The sequence below is a fragment of the Nelumbo nucifera genome, chromosome 4 (genome assembly GCF_055504915.1).
Source record: "Nelumbo nucifera cultivar China Antique chromosome 4, China Antique-T2T, whole genome shotgun sequence".
NCBI classification, from domain to species: Eukaryota; Viridiplantae; Streptophyta; class Magnoliopsida; order Proteales; family Nelumbonaceae; genus Nelumbo; species Nelumbo nucifera.
This window is the reverse complement of record NC_142652.1, coordinates 57,938,285-57,947,994: the sequence shown is the minus strand read 5'-3', so window position 1 is coordinate 57,947,994 and position 9,710 is coordinate 57,938,285. Positions and strand designations below refer to the sequence as shown.

Genomic DNA, 9,710 nt, shown 5'->3' with positions numbered 1-9,710 from the left:
AGTCCATTATTTGTGGGTCTTCATAGGGTGGTTGAATCCAATGATCATTTATGTGTAAATGTTGGGCCCAAATTGAGCCCAAGCTGATTGGGTCAAGGGTTCACTACCCCTGAGCAGTGAATTTGGCCTAACCTCTACCAGAGGTGGGGGCTAACCCTTATGGACTTGTGTGATACCTTTATGAGTCCCACTCCATAAAATATTCAAGCTCAAAGTGGCCATGCAACACCTTGGGATGTGAACCATTAGAGGAAATGGACCTAAGGCCTATTACTAATATGATTAGTCAAGTTGTCATGTGATTTGGGTTGAAAGTGGGCATGAATCTAGGTACGGAGCACCACCCATTCTTCTCTTAAGAAGAGAGCTCTTATCAATTAAAGATAAAGTCCTAATCCAAATTTGATTTGAATCAACTCCTAATTTGGTTAAGAGAGTGTTCTATATAAGGTACTAAGAGGGGAGAGGTGAATTCACCCATTCTCTCCACTCTCTTGCTTTCTTCTCTTCTCCCTTGCCTCCCAAAAACCCTAATTCATCCCAACTGTGATAGGGGCTGATTTCCATCAGTCTTCCACTGTGTTTTTGCAAGAAAACATTAAAGGATAATAGGTTCATATACCCACCTCGATCCAAGCAAATTGGAGATTGGTTTTGCTAAAATGGTGTTGTTGAATCAATTTCACATACACACTATGTCATCTTCAGTTGGAGGCCGATTTTGTGACTGATATTGGACATAATTACCACTCTGGGAGCTGTGTATTGTGGTCTCCATATCATGTATAATTAATTTTTAATTTAGTTTCAAATCTGGTCTAGTTTAGTGCAAGAACGATCCTATAATTTCATATTTCAAAATCACTGAAAAATCAGTTCCCGGATTGAATTAGAAAAAATTTAAAAATTCGGCCAGCCACCAAACCTAGTTCGACCCAAGGATTAAAGTATCGGTATCGAGTATTGTATCGGATGACTCAGATACCGATACAAATACGCTTTGGAAACTCATGGATATGGACGAAAAATATGAATACAATAAAAAATGCATATAAATTCCATAAATATATTAATAACATTATATTTAAGATTAAAATAGCCATAATTAATGTATAAATATATGAAAAATGTATATTCTAAAGGTATATGTGAAAAAATATACTACAACTAACACAGTGGGATGCACAGAATTCATAAAATTTTATTAATAATGTATTAATCAAGAATCGTAGAACATATTATATATATTTTTTACAAATTAATACATGCATAAAGCTATTATTATGTTATTTTCTATTGAATTTCAAGGCACAAAACATATGCAACTATTATACATGAATTATTATATTGATTATTTTCTGTGTTATTATTTAAAATTTTTAATATTAACCAAAAGTCAACTAAGAATTAATTCTCAACTGTTTAGTTAACAATATTTTTATTTTTGTAAACAATAAACATGTTATTATAAAATGTAATTAAAATATCAATTAAAAATTTATAAAAATATATAATATTAACTTAAAATATATCAAATATATTAAATTTTCTAAGATACACATCATGTGCAAATTCATAATTTTTAACTACTAAAATAATTATTCCATTATTAACATTTTTTCCATAAAATTTGAGATAAAATATCATTTTTTATATAAATGTAGAATAATGGATTTGACAAATTCAATTTATATTATATTCTTGAGTATTTTATAAATAACATTTTTATATTTGTAAATAATATATATACTTTTATTTAATCCAAATTAAAATAGTAATAAATAATTTATTCTATTATTAATATCTTTATTCGTATAAATTTCTTGAGATTAAAAACCACATTTTGATATAAATGTGGATTTAACAAATTATTTATTCTAGTAGTTTACAAAATATTAGTTTTGAATAGTATTTTTTATTGAGTTGGACACAAATGTATGTTATTTGTCCGCATTACATATGGACTCTAGAATTGATAAAATAATATTCTATTTCACTTGTTGTCATAGTGCGAAATATGGTTTAATGGATTAAAAGTGTAGATAAGGCTTTAGCTCTGGGTGATTTGGGTTTGAATCACTTCAATCACAAGTTTTGCAACTAAGGCTTAGTTCGGAAGGTGTACAAATGCAAATATGTAGAGTGCAAAACCTTATAGCGTGCGCTCTCTTTAGTAAGCTGAGCGATTTGAGCCTCCTGGTCGTGAACGAGCAGCTCCTGAGACTCGCTCCCCTTGCGAGTGTGATGGAGCTCGCCCTGGATCCGGTCGAGCTCGACCTGGAGCTTCTGATTGGTAGCACGTTGGTCAAGGGCGTCGATGCGATGGATGTGCGTCTGGAGAGCCATGGCATGGATGGCGGAATTTACCTATAGGCGAAAAAGAAGATCAGAAGACAGCGAAAAAGGGCACAAAACAAGACGGAAAAAGAAAAAAAAAAAAAAAGAGCCACTTACGACCATGCAGTGGGCAGAGGCGAACGCAGAGAGGTCCCCGGGCTCCATGTTTCCCCACTAAGCGATCTCGTCATTATTGATTGCCTTTCGACTCCTCCGGCGAGCTACCAAGTAATCGTTTACCCCTTCACAGTTCCCCACTGGGAACCGGGGGTAAGGACGGGGCTGAAGGGGGTTAAAGGGGGCCTCCCCCGGCAGAGAGGACCCGCTTCCCCCGGGGTTGACCCCACTAGTCCCCTCAGGAGGGGGCATCGGAACCTCGGGTGGAGGAGAGGGCAGGACCGGCTCGGCAGACCCAAACTTAGTGCTTCCTGAAGGAGGGGTTCGGTCGGGGCGCGTCCTCTTCAGCCGGTGCGAATCGGCACTAGACATGATGGCTGCCAAAAGACCACAAGATATTAGTCCAACAGGAAAGCAAAATGCATGTGTACACAATGGTCACAAAACACTACGCAACCTAAAAGGTTGACATACCCGGGCTCAAGCCTGCCTGCACGAGCTTCTCCTCTGCCAAGTAGTCCGAGCAAAGGAAGCCTACCGACGCCTAGGACAACATCATTTTCCGAGTCTCAGGGTCCAGCTCGGCCCCGGGGTCCTAGATGGTGCCCCTCCAAGCAGTGGGAAAGGGCCACCCCTCGAGGTTACAGACCACAAAGTAGTACCACTTCCAGGCGGGGATCCTATTCGGCAGCTCGTACAAGAGCTTGTAGCCGCGACGGGGAGAGAGGTAGTAAAAGCGCCTCTCCGGAGGAACCCCAAGAGTAGCATTCTTTATACAAAGGATAGAGGCGAAAATGTCAAGGTCTAAAGGGAGGCAATACTCGTGACATAGGGATATAGTCCCAACCATGTTTCGAACAGCGTTGGGGTGAAGCTGGTATATAGTGACGTTGAAGTGGTTCAGCACCTCCACTATCAAGGGGTGCAGGGGAAGACGCAGGCCAGCCTCGAGCTGTTCCTGAAAGATCACTATGTCATTGGGACCATGCTCCCAAGGGAAGTTGCCAGTAGGGAGGCTGTAAACCAGGTCCCCAGGAAGGCGAAAGTAGCGGATCAGAGACCTGAGCCTCTCCGCTATCATCAAGGAAGGGCCAAAGGTATCAGGCTCCCTCCCCCTAGAAGTGGACGCCATGTTGCCAGAGGCCTCCCGAGCCTCCGGGATATGCTCCCAAGCTCCCCCCGAGCTTGAGTGAGCATCATCATCATCTTGACCATTGCCCCTGTGGTAGGTATGGCGTGGGTACCCAGACATGGCTGACGGCGATCGGGACTCACCAAAGTAGATGGAACGGGGCGGACTGAGAAACTCAAGTAGACCAAGCGAAGTACGCAACCTCAGAATCCAAAGCAAGATGGTGTGGACGGAGGTAGGGCCGAGGGGGGCTCCCCATTTATAGCCCTCGCCCTCTCAAACCGATGGCCTGGATCAAAACAGATCCAACGGCCCGCGGGCGCCCTAACCGCACGCCATCTTAAAACCGAAGGCAATTGGCGGCACATCTTCCATGATTAAGGTAGTCGCAACCGCACAACATTCAGAATTAAAGGCCACCTCAGCACATTTTCGGAATCCGAGAAGTCGGAGAAGTCAGAAGATCTCTTGATTCCCGCAAATGCATTTATTACGGTCAATCAAGTTTGAATTTTGGTCAAATCAGTCCATCGCGCTTCATAAACTCCCCGCGCTAAGGCGGCACTCTTAGCCCAAGGAGTGGGGGGCAATTGATGAAGGATGATTTGACCTAACATATGAAACGGCGACACGTGGACGCTGACTCAGCGTAAGCGACAGCTCAACATTGTGTTCCAGTATGGCTAAGTGATAAGCCCATAAAGCAGCCCGCTACGCGGTAGCGAGGTAAAGGAGAGGCTCGCTACAACGCGAGCTCCAGGTTCCCCGAGCTACCAATAAGGGAATACTCCAAGACTATTTCAGCCCGCGAGCTAGGGAGACCAGCTCGCTCTAGCACCTGGGCAGAAGAACTGCCCCAAAGACCAACCTTGATGAGGGTCACCTCGAAGTACCCCAAAGAGCTTGCTACAAAGTAGCTCGCGGCAAGGATAGCTCACTACGAGGTAACTTGCGACTGAGTGATGCGACGCTCTCAGGAAGCTTCCATCTGACAAGACCGTACCGAACAGACTGCGCTACGTCTCTCGACTGGCGGCGCAGTCCTTGTCCTTTCGACAGTCTGTACCCACGTCTCTCGACAAATGGAGGCGTGCCTGCCCCTTTGGGACGTGTCACTCAATCGAAGCGGATAGTACACTATAACGATCACCTACGCAGACCTGGCAGGTAATGCTTGTGATAGGAGCCCAGTGGCGGTTATGCCCGATCTCGCAAGAGCGCTCCTATAAAAGCCCTCAGGGCAGAGGAGAAGCTCTCTTGAGACCTAAAACCTCTCGAATATAGTGAAAAAGCGCGACCTCCACTCTTAGCTTTCGTTTTTCTCTCTTTACTCCTCATACACAGTACTAACTTAAGCATCGGAGTATTCTCACCGGGCAAATCCCTGGGAATCCTTCTTCTTCGTCTTCTCATATGCTATCCGTTGCCAGCAAGGAGCCAGTCATCAGCCAGTTAGGAGTGCCCGGATCGTGCCGCATCACATGTAATTATGACAAGTAATTAATGCGAGCATGATCTGAAAGGTGAAACTAACGACCTGGACGTATTTCCCTTTGTTGCAGCGTTCATTCTTTTAGGACAAAAATAAGATCAGGTAAGCTTGATTATTACCGCATCTTCCTCTGTTATTTTCCGTATTCTCTGCTTTGTTTTTCTCTGTCATTTTGCTCTGGACTGGTATCTGGATAACCATCCTAACTTAACATGCGGTTTCTGAGTTATTCTCTATGAGATCCTTGAAGCCAACTCAGATTAGCCGTTCATGGCGTTCATGGTGTCGTCGAGCGCTGTTGTTGCAAAATGGAGTGCTGGAGTTACCCTCCGAATGGGAAAAGAAGATTTTCGTCGACGTCGTTCAAGCTCCTCTCCGCCAAGTGCTCACTACGGCTGCTGTCGCAAAGATGAGCCCGAGCTACATCGTCGAACGCTGCCGCAACCCTTTCTACTCCTCTTCGTCCACGCCGTTCAACAGATTTCTCTTCTCTAATTTTCTTCTCACGCGAACAAAACTTCGGATCGAAAGAGATCAGAAAATATTCTGAACAAGCACTCTCTAATTCTTCTTCTTCTTCTCTGGAAGAAGGGTTTTTGAAGCCATGAAAGGCTTTAACATCCCGGAATTCCTGAGAGGTTCGTTTTTCATGAAGGTCTCAGCTTTCGCTCTCATTTCCTTTACTCTGATTTACCTCGGAAGGCACTACTCAGATGGGTACCAACCGCTCATCTTCTTCAGCTCCCGCCAGCAAAACCCAGTTATTGCTCAAACCCCATCTGTGACTCTTTCTCCCAAGGCTAATAAAACGCTTGGTCTTGCTTCTATCACATCCAATCAAACTTTAGAGACGAATCCTCCGCCACCACCACTGCTACCGACATTGACGTTGCCGCCGCCACCACCGCAGGTTGCGATGGATAAAACGGGGATTTTGGATGAGACTGGGACGATGTCGGAGGAATTTGAGGTAGGTGAATTTGATTCGGAGTTGATTAAGAGTTTGGGCAATTTGAGTCGACAGGATGGGAGGGGGGATGACGGAAATGGTGGCAGCAGCGGAGATATGTCGTGCTGTAGCTTGGTGTGAGATGCCGCAACAGGGGAGATCTAAGTCGGATTTCACCTGAAACCGGATGCTGCAACAAGGGGATGTCGACAGAGCATTTTCTTTAGACTGATCGCCTTCACACAGGAATGGACGTCGTGGTTGATAATGTGGAGACTAGTAAAGTGAGTTGCGTTTCAGGTATAGTATCTTTAATCAATGGTGGAATTTCCGATCATAGATCTAGTAATCCGCCCAGTTCGGACGACAGAAAATAGAACGGTTTTTAGAGAAAAAGGGCAAAAAAAGTTTAGTGTGGTATTTTAGTAATTTAACGCATTCCGTTATTTGACTTAACGGTTAAGGGGTCTTTGTATAGGGGGGTCTTTGTTGAAAAACAAAATACAGGGGTCTTTGTCATAGACCCCATAGTATAGAGGGGTTTTGTAATTTATCCAATTTTATCATAGACCCCATAGTTGATTCTACCTTATGGACTCAAATGTATCATTCAATCATAAAAGTAATTTTGCAAAATTTATTTAAAGAATGAGTTTAAAAACTAAAAACTAAAATTTGGAACAAATTTCGAGCTTATTTGGTTAGGTGAAAAACACAAATTAGAGATTTAGTGGCAGTCCTGACTACAACTGAAATATATGGGCTAAACCTTTAGCGATAGTCGGTGCATTCTTTTAGCGGCAGTTGTGATTGTCACTATAAGCCCTATCTCTAGCAGCAGTTTTCTAAGTTTTATTGCCAGTCACCAAAACTGTCGCTAGAAACCTTTAGCAACAAATCTTTTAGCGGCAGTTCGTTGATTGTCAATAAAACTTCTAGCGGCAGTTTTTAGGACTTTTAGCGGTAGTTTTGACTGTCGCTAAAAATCATTTTTCTTGTAGTGTTGTAGCGATAGGGATTGGCCCCTATGTTAAACAAAATGAATATCAAGGTTTACATTCTCTCTGATGGAAACCTAAACTGTCGGTAGTGGATTTCAACGCTATTTGAAATTTGATTTGCAAAGTATATTTATATGTTATATTACTATTTTATAAAAAAGGTTTGTAAAAGTTTTTAATCTCGGATCTATCCAAGAAGAGAGTGTGACACTACATTTTGCAGCCAATGAAGAGGTTGTTCCCTATGGGCAATGTTGTGATGATTATAGGCCGAGAGGTTAGGTGCAAGAGACCATTACAATGCTAATTACATGATGGGATTTATTTTATATAAGCCCATTATCCTTGGGTCTTCATAGGGTGATTAAATCCAAAGATCATTTATATGTAAATGTTGGGGTCAAACTAAGCCTAAGCTGATTGGGTCAAGGGCTCTGCCCCTGAATAGTAAATTCAGCCTAACCTCTACTAGGGTTGGGGCCAAACTCTTATAGACTTGTGTGAGACCTTCGTGAGTCCCACTCTACAATATTTAAGCCCAAAGTGTCCATGCAACACCTTGGAACATGAACCATTAGAGAAAATGGGCCTAAGGTCCATTATTAATATGATTAGTTAAGTGATCACATGACAATAACTTAAATTCTCATGTGATTTAGGTTGAAAATGGGCATGGATCTGGGAATGTAGCACTCATACTCTTAAGAAGAGGGTTCTTATCGATTAAAGATGAAGTTCTAATCCAAATTCGATTTTCGATTAGCTCCTAATTAGGTTAGAGAGTTCTCTATATAAGGGACTAAGAACTCTCTTGCTCTCCCTTCTTCTCCTTTTGCCTCCTAGAAACCCCAACTCGACTCATTTGTGATAGGGGCTGATTTCCATCAGTCCTCTATTGTGCTTTTGCAGGAAAACACCAGAGCATATAAGGTTCACATACCCACTTCGATCCAAACAAGTTGTAGACAAGTTTTTGCTGAAATGATGTTGCTGAATCGGCTTCACATACATATTACATTATCTTTAATTGGATGTCGATTTTGGGACTAATATTGAGCGTGAACTAACACTATAAGAGCTACACATTGTGGTATCCATGTCAGGTATGATTAGTTTTAATTTGATTTTCAAATCTGGTCTAATTCAATAGAAGATCAATCCCGAAATTTCAGATTTCAAAATCATCGGAAAATCAGTTCCCATATTAGATTAGAAAATTATTAAACTTTCTGTTAGCCACCAAACTTGATTTGGCCATGTCAAACTCATTTTATAACCCTTCCAACAGGAATGCCAAGTAAGAAAGGACAAAAGATCTAAGAAATTATGTGTAAAGGTTCCAACACGCAACTTGGGAGTTTCATGATGACAGAGTACAAGAAGTAGACTTGGTGGAGGAGTGCATTAGGAACATGCACCCATACTATAGGGAAAATTTGGACAACTTATGTTAGACAGTTTTGTATGCCCTTAGCTTCAATCAGAATGATGTACTTTATGAGTTTATTGTAAATGAATAAAGATACATATTTGATTCATGTTCCCTTGGTATGTTTCTGTGTAATACCCTTAAACTGGACACTTAATGAGACTCGTGTTAGTTTAGAATGTTCACAGCCGGTGGGTCGGTCTGGGGAGACCTATCCTGACAAGGCTGACACTGTGGTGCCACCAAGTCGGTTGGGGTGGCCTGTCTCAGCTGCCAGGGTGAGACCCTAGGCACATACAGTGTAGGATTAATTGAATCTTTGAACTGGACCAGAGTTCTAGTATTACCCTGGACCTTGGAGATTGATGGGCAAAACTGGAAAGTTACACCCGACCCCTAGACTCGATTATGATACTACACTAGGTGTCGGATTGGGCTGTCTTTGATGTACCAATCAGTGAGATCCTTAGCGGGGGTCAAAACCTGGGTATGTTGGAACAGTCCGAGAATTCATCTGAGTGGGTGATCATAGTGACAGGATCAGCCCCTTTGTCGGACAAAGGTAATGATCGGGGATGCACTCTCACTGATGGAAACCAAGACTGTCGGCAGCCGATTTCAACCGTTGAGATTTGTTTTGCAAAACATATTTTATATAAGATATAAAAGTATATATGTATGGTTTCTAAATTGTTTGCAAGAAGGTTTTAATTCCCGGGATCCATATGAGTGGAGAGTGCAACACTGTTCCTTGCAGCCGAGGGAGAGGTCCTCTCTTGTCGGGCAGTGTATGATCATTATGGGCTGAGAGGTTAAGTGTAAGACCATTTAGGATAATGCCTGATGGGCTAATCTTGCATCTGCCCACAGTCCCTGGGTGTTACAAGGTGGCTTGGCCCAGGGACCACTTAGTGTAAGTGTTGGGCCCATAGAGCTCATTTGATGGGTTTCAGGGGGTACACTGTCTTCAGCAATGCATTCGGCTAGGCCTTGTAACAAAGGCTGGGCTGAACCCATGTGGCTGATGTGTAGATCAATGCTTGGGTCCCACGCCATACAAGGAAGCCCAACTGGGCAGCAATTTGGAAGGTTTTTGAGTACATAACCTTAATGGGCCTTAAGCCCATTTCAAACTGGGCTGATTTGATCAGTCATTTAAAGGGGGCGAATTCTGAAGTGGGTCAGCTAAAAGGATTGGGCTTAGACCCTATCCACTCAGAGAGTCCAAGATCTAAATAAGATTTAGATCTGGA

The 9,710-nt window shown here is 42.6% G+C and overlaps 2 long non-coding RNA genes across 2 annotated transcripts; one reads left to right on the top strand and one right to left on the bottom strand.

Moving 5' to 3' along the window:
* Positions 1–2,110: 2,110 nt before the first annotated feature.
* Positions 2,111–3,069, bottom strand: LOC148800550 (uncharacterized). Its single transcript, XR_016085419.1, has 3 exons — positions 2,929–3,069; positions 2,455–2,831; positions 2,111–2,367 (listed from the first exon to the last, which is right to left on the bottom strand). It is a non-coding gene; the product is annotated as an uncharacterized LOC148800550 (long non-coding RNA).
* A 3,118-nt stretch (positions 3,070–6,187) lies between these two features.
* Positions 6,188–8,566, top strand: LOC148800549 (uncharacterized). The gene is made up of 3 exons (XR_016085418.1): positions 6,188–6,327; positions 7,917–8,131; positions 8,317–8,566. It is a non-coding gene; the product is annotated as an uncharacterized LOC148800549 (long non-coding RNA).
* Positions 8,567–9,710: the final 1,144 nt, after the last annotated feature.